This window comes from Falco biarmicus, chromosome 16 (genome assembly GCF_023638135.1).
Source record: "Falco biarmicus isolate bFalBia1 chromosome 16, bFalBia1.pri, whole genome shotgun sequence".
NCBI lineage: Eukaryota > Metazoa > Chordata > Aves > Falconiformes > Falconidae > Falco > Falco biarmicus.
The window spans coordinates 8572204-8586582 of NC_079303.1; the positions used below are offsets into that span (position 1 = coordinate 8572204).

General features: G+C 52.4%; 1 pseudogene; it reads right to left on the reverse strand.

Moving 5' to 3' along the window:
* Positions 1–6254: 6254 nt before the first annotated feature.
* The window catches only part of LOC130159849 (hydrocephalus-inducing protein homolog), a 98440-nt pseudogene continuing 90315 nt past the window's right edge, over positions 6255–14379 (reverse strand).

The following is a 14379-nucleotide window of genomic DNA, read 5'->3' on the forward strand; positions in this document are numbered from 1 at the left end:
TATTTCTCACCCGCTCCCACAGCCTTACAGGGCCAAGGCTGGGGACACGCACCCTTCAAAAGCCATCTGACCCATCTCCCCACACCAGAGCCGGCTCAGCTCCAGACCCAAACTGTTTTTGCAAGAGGTTTCACAGGTACTTCAAAGCACTAACAGTTCCACCCCTGCCCTCAGCAGCCTACGCCAGCTCTGCACTGCAATTCAAGAGAGTTCTTCCTCTGCCTCATCTCAGTTTCCCTTGACATCTCACCCAGCCCCAGGGGACACAGAGACAGCTCTGGCTGATGCCTTAATCGAACCCCTCTGTAAGGTCTGTTCTAGAGGAGTAAGTGACGGGGTGCCTGGTTAGCACACCCACCCCAGGCAGGCGGCATCGGGAGCTGCACACGGGGGACACTCAGACACCCCACCAGAGCAAAGCCGGCTGTGCATTCCCAGCCACTGGCTCGTTCAGAACAGAGCCAGGCAATCCCCCCCGCGCCCCGGCTGCCTGGCGTTTAGCAGCAGGAAGGCAAATCAAATTACCAAAAGCATTTTACTGTAGGGATGAGCAGAGCAGTCTCCAGATGTATGGCATGGCGTCGCTGCGCTGGAACTATCACCTTGCCCCCACTGAAATCAGTGGTAAAGCTGCTGCCATAGGGCCAGGAGCCATTACCCCCAGCAGCGCTCTTGTTGATGAGCTGATCAAAGCTCTGCTTCTCATCACTCACTGGCTGCCCTGGTTTTTTCCTCAGTGCTTTTAATTAATTTGATATTTTCATCATTGTTGAAGCAGCAGGTGCTTTGATTTAGGAATTGCATACAGCAGCAAACTCCCTTCAGCAGAACTGATCCAGACTCCTCCACGGCTGGGATTTCCGTTCCCATCCCCATCCCCTCCTGGAAGGGCCCTAAGGCAGCCAGCCCAGGCACAGACACGTACCTATTGCTCTAACGCAAGCGCTGACAGCCAGCGCCTCACCCACCACCCAGCACCTCGCCTACCACCTGCTCAGCTGGGGTTTAAGGTTGTCAACACAGATGCTGCCCCATCCAAGACAAAAAGAATAATCTCTTTTTCTAGACATCTCAAATATTCACCCTAGAAACTGCAGAAGGGCTTTTGCTTTTCCTATTTGGAAGGTAAAATACTAGGAAGGGAACTGCAGCAAGCAACCTGCATGATTTAATACCACATTTCAGGAAAGCGTTTCATCTTCAGCAAGTCGTTCTGAATTAGCAAGTTTGTACTCAATCTTGCAGCTAAGCCCTCTAAAATAAAAGCTATGGGCAGCCCATATGAATTTAAAGCACCTGTTATCTGGGTACTTCACGTCCTGCACTGTTTAGATCCTCAGAAACTCATTAGCAAATGAAGAATGTTATTTGCTTTTGTTGTTGTTGTTCTTTTGGCCACACTACTGTAACAAAGGCATTGCAAAGCCAATTGAAAGCTACCTGCCTTATTAAGTCTTGGCATGCCATATTTACTTATCTCCCTCTTTCAGGTGCCAGGTAGGCAGGGGAGGATGCAAGTTCAGATCAGCAGGAGGATAAAGAAAAAAGGAACTTCAACAACTGGAGCTACTTGAAGGAAGTAAAAGGAAGTAATTGTCAAGTCGTTGTCATTGCTAAGGAGCAAACGGATCAACAGCAATGCAATTAAGAGCCCAAGAAATAAATCCCCCCCCAAAAGCAAGCACAGGCAGCCTTCCCAGCTCCGTTGCTGGTGAGGGGCACTGGGACCACCTGCACAGCAATGCACAAGGGATTTCTCCATGGACCTGAGGGCAAGGCTAAAGCAACAAGGATTTGGTTTCACAGAGACAACCACAACCTTGGGAGAGAAAGCTGCCTCTCACCATTCATGCAGATGCACATTATGTCCCAAGCCCCCTCTCCAGGGACACCGTGGGTCATGGCATCCCGTGCAAGGCTTGACTCAGCACTTCAGAGCAGGCTGACCCTTCAGCCACGCTCTACCACCCCACCAAAGCGGGACCTTGCACCAGGCTGAATGCAGCGTCAGCCCAAACAGGGCGAAACCCAAGGCAGGAGGGGTGCTAGGCAGAAGCTGGCTGTTTGTGTCGCTGTGGACCCATGGTCCCTTAAGCTTTTGAAAGCTGAATTGCCCTCCCTTGGGGGCAACAGGTTGCAAAGTCTCTACTGCAGCACTGCCTCGTGCTACGAGGGCACTAACCCTGCTACGCACTTGCTTGCAGCCTAGGGGCACAGTTGAGACCAGTTCAAAATGTTGTTCTGCTTCGCAACTGCAAACCCTTAGCAGACTGTTTAAGACCAGGTTTCTAAATAAACGTGCCTGGATGGCAGAGGGGTTGCATCCCATCTATGCTCTAAAGTTTGTTGTGTTTAGACACAGCTTCAGGCTATAGGTTTTCATGCAAATATGACTTCATCCTTCATACGACTCCCCTCTCAGTTTCAAGGAAGATACAGACAGTTGTATGATGGTTCCCCTTCTCATGCTCCCCTGTGACAAGCAGTAAATTACAAGCTCTGGCCTTCCAGGTTTCACCACTGGCATCTGAACTGGCACCCACTGAGACTGAAGCAGCTGCTCGTCTTGGGTGTTGTTTCAGGCTCTTTGTAAACTCAGGCTAACAGTAATTACTGTCACAGCAATATTAACCCTAACTGCCCAGAACCCCAAACTCAGATGTCAGTTTCCCTGCATAACCTATACCAAATGCTTCACTGAATTCCTTGCAGCAGCCAACTTGCACAGAAAAGATCCTTGTAGCATGAGGTCACACGGCAAGCCAAGCAGGGAAAGCTCCCGCTGAAACCCTGATACCAGAAAGTCTGGAAAATAAGGGCCGTGACAACAGAGGAGAGACCGGAGGATGAAGATCCGTTCGCAGCAGAGGGGGTGCCCCTGCGCCTGCCCCCCTCAGCTGCCGGTTCGCAGGAGTCTTTGAAATGAGTCACTTGGCTTCACGTTCATGTGGTGCTGGGCCATTTGCCTTGGTCTTCTGCCCCTTTCCTCCTCACACAAGTCATCTTAAAAGTATTCTTGGAATAGCTTCTGTGCACAACAAAGCATCTAACAGGGCTGCGCTGAATTTTAAAGGACTTCATTTCAGTAATGCAGTAACTCGCTGTCCTGTCGTATTTCATAGTAATCAATGTGCATTAATTCAGTCTCCACCGAGCACCAGCAATGAATTCCACAAACCTCACAGACTGAACTTGCATTGCCTGAAAACAGTGCACTGCTACAGTGAAAAGAGCAAGACGACAACACGGAATAAGCTGTGCTATGTTTTTATGTGCTTCTTACTTCCTTCTTCCTCCACAATAAACTATTAATAAGCCTGTAGGACGCACAAATGGAAGTATTTCTGTCTGTTGTTTATCTGCCAGTCAGTGCCACAATGGTTTCCAATTCAGCAGAGGCCGTCAGACCATAACGCAAGAACATGTGGGAACAGGGGCTGGCACGAGAACACCCACGCTGTACAACTGGAGCCATAAAACAGAAACGTGCAAATCAGAAGCAGCAAGAGTAACAAATTGGAAATGTTGCCCAGCAGAAAAATTAGCAGTTCATTTATAACACAAGTGCCAATAAACCAAGAGGCACACCAGCTGTTTATTTTCTGACAGTCCAACCACGTGGCACATTCCCAAATGACTGCCAGACAGTAGGAAACTGCTCATTTTCCAAGAAAGGGCTACGTGGCATTTCAGCCACTAACAACTCACAAGGCCCTATTACTTAGGGCTTAGCCACAATTTTACTCCTTTGAATCAGGAGTGACTTCGCTGAAGTCAGACTTACCCCAGGGAAGAACAGATTCAAAGCAAGACAATTATACAAACCAACTCCCCATCAGGAAGACCCGCATCCCAGTTCACTGGGTTACCCACAGTCCCTGTGGATCATGCAGTATCAAGATGCAGGGGTTATTCAAAGGCAGCACTCCTGAGCCTTCCACAACTAACACACAGATACTCTGCAGGCAAGCAACTGCAAGCCCAGCGCAGGTGGCTTTACAGAACCATCTCCCAAAGCCTGCCTCTTGGCTAAGGGCTTTGCAAGGTGCTCTGCACATCCTGACCATGCTACTGATGCATTTCTAGCTGAGCTACAGCACTGCGGGACTTTGCTGACTCACACTCCATCAAGTACGAGACAAAAAGTCCGATTTGTACAACATTCTGGTTCTGCTGTACAATCCCCTTGTGCTCCTCACCAAGCAGCCCACATCCCTCCCCCAATGCCCTGCAAGGAGCACAAAACCCAGGTCAGCAGAAACCGCCAGGGTGTCGCTGAAGCTGTGCAGAGGACCTCACTGGCACAGCTCCCTAATGCCACACACTCACCAGTTCAAGGGCAAGACAAGGGACAAAGTACTGGACATGAGTGCTCCTGGGGGTTCTCTCACCCTACTTCTATTTGGGGTGATGTTCATCTGTTGCTCTGCTGCTTCTCTCTAGCTGAAGAGCAGCAATTTGCCCTTCATGGGAACCGATTTACTTCCACCCCAAAAATGAATGCTCATGAATACTAATAAATCACATTTTAAAGGAAGCAGCGACCTCTGCAAAGCCTGCCTCGGTGAGGTTAAGCTCTTATGTCACTTGGGCAGTATGGAGAACCGCCCTAGGCCAAGGTCATTTTAACCTTCCATACGAATGATGTAAAACCATTTCTCAGTCCCTCCCCAAAGCAACAGATCATTTCACAAGCTCAGGGAGCCAGGGGCCGCAGGGCATTTCCTCTTTAGTTTGCTACAGCCACGCTGTTTGAGGATAGGACAGGGCATTAAACTAAATCTAAGCAGCAAACAGAAGATGAGAGAACAGCTGTGCCCAAAGAGAGAGCCTGCACCTCTGGCCTGGTGCGGAAACGCCAGCTGGCTCAGAGCGACCCCCTCACCTTGCATCACCCACAAATTCACACAAAGAACTGTGCCAAGAGGCAGCAGAGTGCTGGTGCAAAGAATCAGCCTGTCTGTCTGTGTTCCCCTGTAGGACAAGGCCTCAAGGACAAGAGTCCAAGTACTGATCGCCTGATGAATAGAGACTTGTTAGAACTTGTAGGGCACAAGCCCTGGGAACCAAGGAACAAGCTAACTGCAGACCCCTGAGCCGTCACAGTTGAGGAGGCAACCAGACGGACAGAGAAACAAGTAGCCAGATAAGGGAACGGATGGCGCCGATATGTAATTAAGAAAGCCGCGTAGAAAGAAACCCCCTAATTTGGGAATAGAAATTATTGCTATGTCAAGATAAACTAGTAAGTTCCTATTGTTCTAACGGTGTGCCTTAAATATCAACCAATCCGTGTTTTTTACGCTTAAGATTTAACCAAACAGTGTGTAATATGTAGAAGGTAGAAACATATGTTATTGTAAGAAAATCACTAATAAATGGACAACTTGCTTGCATCAAGCTGTGTCCCGTCTCTTCATTTGCTGCAGCACCTTACCATCCAGACTGGGTGGAAGCAGCTCCCCAGTGTGGCTCAGTGCCCTTTCGTCCTCCACAGCCGCCATCCGGTTGTATTCCAGGGCCACATTCCCTGTGTTGGACAGCATGGAACTGAAAAGCAAGAAGGAGGAGTGAAAAGACAATGACCAATAAATACAAAGCAAGTAGAAAAGTAACACTGTATGGTGAGCTTCTGGTACCCCTTCCTTGATGCTCAGGAGTATCTTTGTCCCCAGGCAACTCTGCCACGTCTAGACCACTGCCCTGGGCTGCCCCGAGACAAAGTGTTTCAAAGTTTGGAGGTTAAAGAGGAAAGGGCAGGCATGGTGCCCAGGAGACTTAATCCAAGGGTCTTATTCAGTTTGACATTATTTTGACTGCAAACTTGTCCTCGAGCAGATGAGGACAGGCAACACGCAATGGAAGCAAACCCATGGTTGTTGTCAGCAGAAAGACATGGCAGAATCGAACCTTTCCTGGCACGTCTTGGCAGGATGGCGGCCACCATCTCCTGCTTGGCTTTACGTGCAGATACGCAGGCCCCAGCACCCTGCCAGGACTTGGACAGGATGAAACAATACATGACTTGTTTAAAGAGAAGAACAGCAGGTGAGACTGAACACAAAGCCCTAGAAGGGACTCGAGTCCACATGTGAGGCATCTCCAGGCGCCCAGGATGTGTGGAAGCTGAAACCTCAGAACCAGCAGGCAGCAGCACACACACCCCTGCCCCCACCCCCCGCCAGGCCTAATCACCCAGTTAGAAATTAGAAGAGGTTTATTAAGTGGCCAAGCAATAAACACGTCAGTGGGGGTTTTTTTGCCTTTATTGGCACTTTATTGCCTTTATTTTCACCAGACCACGAGTAGAAGGAGAAGCAGAGGCCACCAGAGAGCACGGCACGGCTCCGGCGAAGCAGGCACCAGGTCAGCCCTGGGCAAAGGCAGCTCCCACGCACGGGTCCCTGCCTGGCCTCTGGCTCTCACGTGAATGTCCTCATCTGGAAGAGCAAGGTCTCCTTGAACTTCCTTGAATCGTGTCCGTATCCAGCTTGAGCTCAGCGTAGTCGACAACAGCACTGAGGCAAAGCTCCACCTCACGGCTGCTCTCCTCCAGGACAGTGTGAGCTGGTTCTGGGTCTGTCTCGATCACCTCCAAACAGGAAAGGGAAGAATCACTGAGCAGAGCCTAGAAAGCCCGGCTGAGCAAGAGGAGGCTTTTGGCCTCCAAGATCAGCCACGTACAGGGGCTAGAAAGGACCATTCCCATTTATTTCCCCGGGAAGGTGATAAAATTTAACCCTTCCATTACAGTGTTTGTTTCTACCGACTGAACACCATAATCACCACCATGACTGAGAGTACACCCATGGGGACAATGACCGGGTCATAGGTACCTCTCCCTGTGTTTCAACCCTGTAGAGTGTCAGACCTTTTTCATGGCCCGCTACAGATCCAGCAGGCCTCTAAATTAGGATTAAGTTCCCCTGTGGGAGGTCTGTGGATGGAGAACCCCAAGACTGAACAAAACCAGAAAGCACCTTTTCCCTCTTGTCTTAGCGGGAGGTGCTTTCCAGACACCATGTGTGGGGCAACAGCCACGCTGGTGAGGGCTGGGGACGGGCATTTTGGAATGGGGACGAACTCACTAGGAAAGCCTCCGAGTGCTGCTGCTGACGGGGAAGAAGTGTGGTTTACAGGTCTTAAAAAGGCTCAGAAACTAGGGAGGAACCGTCACTCCAGGTACGTGTGTGTGGCAGTTTCTGGAGCGATGCTTCTCCAGACTGCTGCACGACTGCCACGCAGCGCCCGGGCTGCTCCACAATGAGACATCCCACACAACATGGGCACCACCACCAAAATCTCTGCTATCGGTGTAGGCAGAGCTGACAGCTCACCCACCATGTGCCGGTGGGCTGGCCAGCGCACACACAAGAGCACTAGTGTGGCTCTCCACTCCAAAACAAGAGTCAGAGTGCAGCGCCTTAAACTCCCTGTTGGTGAAAAGGCACTGAATTTGATGAAGAAATTTTAACACCACAAAACGTGATAAAATCGTAAAATGTGCCCTCCCGTTCAAACAGGTTGCAACACTTCAGCTTTTGGCAGAGACCGGTAGTTTGCATGTGGCTAAACGTGTCTTGTCAAAAGACCTCCCCATTTTGTGTTGGTGTCACAGGTCACTGCATCTGCCTCTCCCCCAAAACGCACTGCGGGTGAACCTCACGGATGGATTAAACGTCAGGAGGATGCAGGAGCTGCTCAGCCAGCAGAGATGGTGGCCTGCCAGGGGTTTTTTTGTAGCAGCTCCGTTAACTTTTCCTGTTTGCATTTCTTACCTTCTTCTTCACAGGCCACGTGGCTCCTGGGCCCCTCATGGTGGTATCCACCCACTTGATGGTGCGCAGGCAGTCATCCCAGTCTTTAATCTGCTCCGGCGGCAGCGCGAAGGTGATCCTAGCCACCTTGCACTTCACAGGGTGCATTTTGAAGGTGACCGCGACATCCGATTTCAAGGTCACTGTGATGGCCTTAGCACAGCCAGCATGGAGGTGTCCCACCTAGGGAGAACCAGAGAGCCAAGACCTAACTGGAATCACTAGCAAGGGCAGGACTGACAGCAAAGAGATCGATGTGGTGAGCAGCTGTGCCAGGAATCTGCCTCTTACCGTGTATTCATCTGAGGTTTGACAGAGGAAAATACAAAAGATGCCACCTCCCGTAACACTGAGCCTTTTCTGTGGGGTTGACAGCCCCGCGCCAGCTAAGCCAGGGATTGCAGCTCCTTTGTGGCACTGAAACAGGCTCTCACCGGTACGTGGTGACTCCCTGCCAGCTCCTGGGAACCTGCCGGGCAGGGCTGGAGCAATGGGAAAAGGCAGAGCCATCCAAACTCACCTTGGGGGAGAAGTGAAATGGGGTGTCTGCCAGCCACTCAAACCGCATCGCCTCCGTCCTGCTGCGGTTGGTGATGGTGAAGGTCACGCTGTAGGGTTTCCCAATGTGACAGTCCCCAAACGGGATGTGATTCACTCTGGCAGCTGCTAGGAATGAGAGCAGGAGGTCTCAGTGTGCCTGAGGTCCATCCACCCCCCTCACATCCACAGAGACAGGCGTGGCCAACTCTTCCTTGCTCCAAGCCTTCCTCCCTGGGGAGACGCAGTTCCCCATCCTCCCGCTTCCATGGAAGCGCCCTGCCACATGCCTAAACCCGTGGCTGTGGCTGTGCAGAGCCACGCAGCACAGCATGCACTGCCCCTCTGCACAGAGCCAGCACGCTCCCAGACCGCCAGGTCAGGGGGTGACAGCACAGGCTGCGTATATCGAGGGCACAAATCATTAGGCACAGGCTTCATCTCCATAGCATACCATGGGCTGGCAGCCCTCCTTTTGGAGATACCCAGCTGAACGTGGGTATCTCTGACCCTTCCCTGCTAGCCTGCAAGCTTCTCCCTTGACAGAAGATCTTCTCTTCTGCTCTCAAGCTGCCTCTTAAACCTCTGCAGGCTACAAAAGGCAGCAGGATCTGGCTGCTGAAGCTGGACCGCAGGTGCGCGGCACAGGGTGAGCAGAAACGTCTGTTTTCCTGTTCCTTGATCCACCTGGGCAGCCTTTCCTCTCTTACCCTCAATTACGTCTTCCTCTAGATTGCCCTCAGCATTCTCCTCCTCCTCACTGTCTGCCACCAGTCCGTGGATGTTATCTAGCGTGAAGTCATCCTCGTAGCCTTCGCCCACCAGCTGAATGTCGGTCTCCTCATACGGGTTGTTCACCACTGACAGGTGGATCCTGCCTTCCACACGTTGGGCCAGGGTGGGTTTGAAAAGCACGTCAAACTCTGCTAATTCCCCACGGAGCAGGACCAGGAGAGCGGTGTGAGGCTTTCTCTCTGCACAGCAATGGAATCAGCGACAAGTGATACAGCTGTACCGCTGAAATATTTCCGTGGGGCGTAAGGGGCTGAAACCCAGCTGCCTCCAAGCACAGGTTCTCCCACCAATGGTGCCAGACCCTCCTCCTATGTTCACAAGGCTACGACAGCACCACGCGTATCACTGCTGAAGTGTCTTAAACACAGGTTAACACCCAGCGCTCACTCAAACTGCAGTCAGTCAGCTCCTGCCACACGTAAAGCTGAGCCAAAGAATGGGTTTGGCTTCTGTTGGCTGGCTGTGGGCTCAGGGGCTGCCTCCATTCAGGCTGTTACTCTCACATGCAGCAAAGACCTCAGATGGTCCGCTGAAGTGGTGATAGCCCCCCGCAACTCAACCCACCATGTCCAGAGGAACAGAAAAAACTTCCAACCACTTTCTAGGAGGAAGCCCTGCGCAGAGTCCACATGAGAAGCTGGGGGTACAGAGAGCCCCAGCAAAGAAACAACATCTAACATTTGGCGGCTGCTTGGCCAAGCCAAGAGCAGGGCACACATTTCTCCCCTGTGTGGATGACCGCACTTCACGCTTACTGGATTTACGTCCTGCAGGAGAGTCCTCCTTCACGCCCCCAGCTTGGTAGACGCACTGTGTGGTGGGCCTGGCTTTCAAGAAGAAAACTCCCGCTTCATCCAACAGGTCTATCGTCAACTGAGAAAAAGGAACACAGAGCACAACCACACTGGTGTGGGTACAGGGTGACACGTGGGTTGGCACCGTACTGGTGCTGGTCCAGCACGGGGCATCCAGCATGCTTCTCCGCTTCAAACACAGCTCGTAGCTAAACTTACAAAGTTCAAGTAAAACTAGACAGAAAAAAGAAGTGTTCAGAGGCGCTGGGATACAAAAGTAATGAACAGAATTTTTCATTAAAGTGTAGTAAAATGGGATCAAATACAATCTAATGCAACTAGGACATCACACGTGCCCACCCGAGAATCAAAGCGTGAGAAGAGAGATGGGGGGAAAACACCCCACCAACTTTCTTGCGTTGTATTTAACTGAAAAGGACAGGCTAGTCAGAAAAATCGCATTTCCAAGAGGAACTCTCTTCCTGGAAATTACAAGTCATTCATTTGCTTAAAAAGAATTTGAGAGCTGTTTCCAGGTCTGCCATGCTTCCTGGGACCTTTTCTCCACGAGACAAGCACTTATTCCCAGACCAGAGCATTTCCTGAGCAGGTCCTCACCTGGACAGGTAGGGTGCCACCGTTACGAAGGACCAGAGGGAGTTTTTGTGAATCACCCAGCAACAGCTTCTTAAAGACCAGCAGAGGGTTCCCTCTCTTACTGTGAAGTACCGGGCGCAGGACTGTCACCCGAGGCAGAGTCCCATCTCCACTGACACGGAAGGTCAGGCTTTGCGCTTTAATTGCTGCAGGGCTGCAGGAAAGGCAGAGGAGAAATCATGATGGCTGGCACTAACCAATTTCCCACCTGGCAAGCAACAAAGCAGGGGCCACCCACTGCATTTCCCCTGGCTGGTGCTCCTGTACCCCACGACACAGGTCTCCTCCACCCCCCTCCTCCCAGTCCGATCAGGGCCATTCACAAGAGCTCTGAAGAGCCAGAGCCTTCCAGAGTAGCAGTTAAAGAACATGTCACTGAATCGAATCGTGCAGCACAGCAGGTAAATAATGAGGCGACAGGTGAGACATGGCAAATTCACTGGCTGCGATGATATGAGACACATGCAAAAAGCACGAGCGCAGCATGGAAATAGTATAAAAGCAAGAAGGGAAAAATAAATAGCACCATCAGTAATGATTATTTCCAAGGACGCTAAAAAAGGAATTGCGTACTAGAGCAGAAAGCTGACTTGTCCTGACTCAGCCACTAAACGGCTGGGGAAGAGCCGGTCAGGGCCCTGGTACACACGTCCCAGGACAGGGGAACTGGGCTCCTCTTTTAAAAGGGCTCCAGTCGCTCCTTTGACAGAGAATAGCTTAACATACCCCAGGTAATCACATACAATCATCTCATTTTAACAGAAACAAGGAGGAAATAACGCACGCTGGCTGGCTGGCACAGAAACGGCTTCATCTAAACCTTTGTCCTTGGAAAGCCCCAGCTCAACTGTTGCACATCTCCATTTCTTTCGGATTCACTAACTCCCAGTTGGCTGCCAAATGCTGCACTGTCTTCACAGTCACTCGAGGCTAAGCTATAACCCCTTCTCCTTCTACTCTGTCTAGTAGTTACCGCCACCTCTATTCTCTAATGCTAAGCACTCTGCCTAAGGCTACTGAGAGCATCAGGGTTAACAAGAGGTCGGGGTCCTCCCAGAGGAGGGGCAGCCATCAGGCAGGTCCCCCCGCCCAGATTTCACAGGGGGAGTTACCTCGCCAGGACATCGAGGGAAGCCTCAAAAGTGCACTGGTAGCTCTGCATCATCTGTGGAGTGAAGGTCACCGTAGCAAAGGCGTGGGAGCAGCTGGGCACGCACATCCGAACGGGATCCACCTTGAAAATGTCCCTGATGGGGCTGTGAAACTTGGGGGAACCCACAGAGCCCTGTTAGGAGGAAACATCCTTCGGTGTTTCTTACGCAGTCTTATTCTTATATGCGTCACCGGGAACAGCCCCAGACAGCGTGTCTCCCTTCCTGCTTGCCCTGGGCAGGCTCCTTCCATCGCAGGGGGTGACTCCAAAGCGGTGCTGACCTTGCACAGGGAGCCCAGGAGCGCAAAAGCTGGCTTTGAGCACTGGGCAGCCACCCCAGCACACAAGGGAAGGGGGCACTGCACGGAAACACCGTGACTAACCTCAAACTGGCCTTTAAAGAGAAGGAAAAGGCCAGGGAGCCTGAGGGAATGGTCTGCTTTGAGCCCAGGCACGTCAGGCCAGTAAAGGCCCCCTCCGAGCGGGCTTCCAAGAGATGTGCAGAAGGGTTTGGGTCTCCCACCAAAGACCCAGAGCGGCGAGCCAAAGCCTTGCTCGAGACGTGCCAAATTCAGAACTGCCACCCTGGCACTGCTGCTCCCCCCTGCAGCCTGACCTGCACGGAGCTGGACTAGTGCGGGCAAGAGGAAGCAGCGAGTCTGGAGAACAAGGCAGCGCAGCCTGTAAAGAGCAACGGTCACCCTGGCCTCTTGTTCTTACCTCACCGGCGATGGGTTTGATGGAAAGGACCACATTGCAGGGGACTTTGTTGACATTGTGGATCTTGAAGCGAGCTGTGGCCCGGTGCCCAACCCGAACATCGGTGAAGATAAACTTGTTCTCATCTCTGACATACACACCCTTGTCTCGCACCGTCTGCGGGGTCTGGCAGAGGTTGACGTTGCTGCAGATTCGGTGCTCCTCAAAGATGGACTCGATGTCATCAACCACAAATGCTGCGAGCAGAGCAGAGGGAGGGCTGAATGCTGAATTCCTGATGAATTTCTCGGGACCCTGCTGGCCTCTCGGAAGGCTTGATAAACCCTTTTTGCCCAGGTCACTGCAAAACCCAGCCTTGGGCAGGGAGTCGGCTGCGAGGATGGAGCTCAGTCCCAGTCAAGGAGTATCGCTTTCCTTTTATCCTTCCATGCATCCCTCCCAGCCTCTCCCCACTGGCTGACTTGAAAAGAACTGGAACCTCTGAGGATTTTAGGGTTTAGCTTCAAGGTCAGGGCGCCTCTCTAACCAAGCAGTAAGTTCAGGTGCTGACCAGCAGCAGGTCTGGCTGCGGGAACCTGTGGACGGGGCGTACCTGGGAGGCAGGACTCAGCCAGCAGGGTATAGGGGATGCCAAGGGGATTGTCCTGGGGGTCTCTGTCACTGATATCGATGCGCAGGTGCTCCTCGCACGTCCCCAGTGATTCCGCAGAGCAATCCACCGTGATCATCTGCTGGCCCCCAGGAGGGATGGAACCAAAGCCAGGGTACACCGTGAACATGCCTAGAGTGATGCGAGCCTGCAGAAAGAGTCCCAGGAGAAGGCTGATGTCCAGCAGCCCAGCCTTGAGCATCCCCAGCAAGGAGTACGCCACTCCTCAACCTCCAGCCAGGCCGAGCCCCCAGTCCCAGGGCAGGGAGGGATGACTCCACGGCCCAGAGGCAGCCCCAGGACGAGAGGGACAAGCCAGGAGGAGAGGAACAAGCAAGCCAGGAGGAGAGGGACAAGCCAGGAGGAGAGGGACAAGCCAGGAGGAGCTGCAGGCCTGTCCTGGCTGGCACACAGGAAGGAGTTTGGGTGTAAAAGGTGAAGGTGCTAGCTGGGATCCTCCAGCCTCAGGGGTAAAACAGGAGAGCAGAAATAACTGTGAGAAGTGACGGGAGGGAAGAGAGGGGACTGGGAAGACGAAAACACAAGGTCAGCTGGTATCTATGGAGTGGGACTTCAAACAGGAACGTGCCCACATCTGTGGTATTCACAGACCTATTTTGGCTAGCAGCCACCAAACACGGGACCTGCTCCTCTCTCTTGACCCCACAACTCCAAGTCTGAGCCAGAGCACGGGACTGTCAGTGCAACTGAGCAGCTCCTGCCTCTGCTTGTGGCTGGGAGATGACGGACCTCCATCGTGCAGACCATGTCCCATCCCACGGTGATGAGCCCCCATCAGCGTCCTCCCACAGCACCCACAGCAGTGTGTCTTGGGGAGCGGGAGCCACCCACCTGCATGAAGGGGCTGGCAACCTTCTGCAGCGAGCGCTTGCTTTTCTTGGCTGAGGAAGTCCTTTGGTGTAAGTTCTCACTCTTGCCAGAGTGGGCAGATTTCATTTGACATCCACTAAGAGGAGAAAGCAGAAACATCCATCATGCTGAGCCCCCACCCCGTCTTCCTCTGAAGCCAAAGCTGACCTTCCCCTCCCCACCGAGGAAAGCCTCCCTGCCCCTCGCAGCCCCCGGCGGCACCTCCTGCAGCTTACGGACAGCTCAGCTGTATCACCAGCTTTGCCCGACACACGGGGACACTGAGGCATTTTTCCACTCCCTGTTCACAAGCAGGTGACGTGAACTGGACAATAACCCAGGTGTCTGGGCTGCCTGTCACACACCAGCCATGCTGTCGTGCCTCCT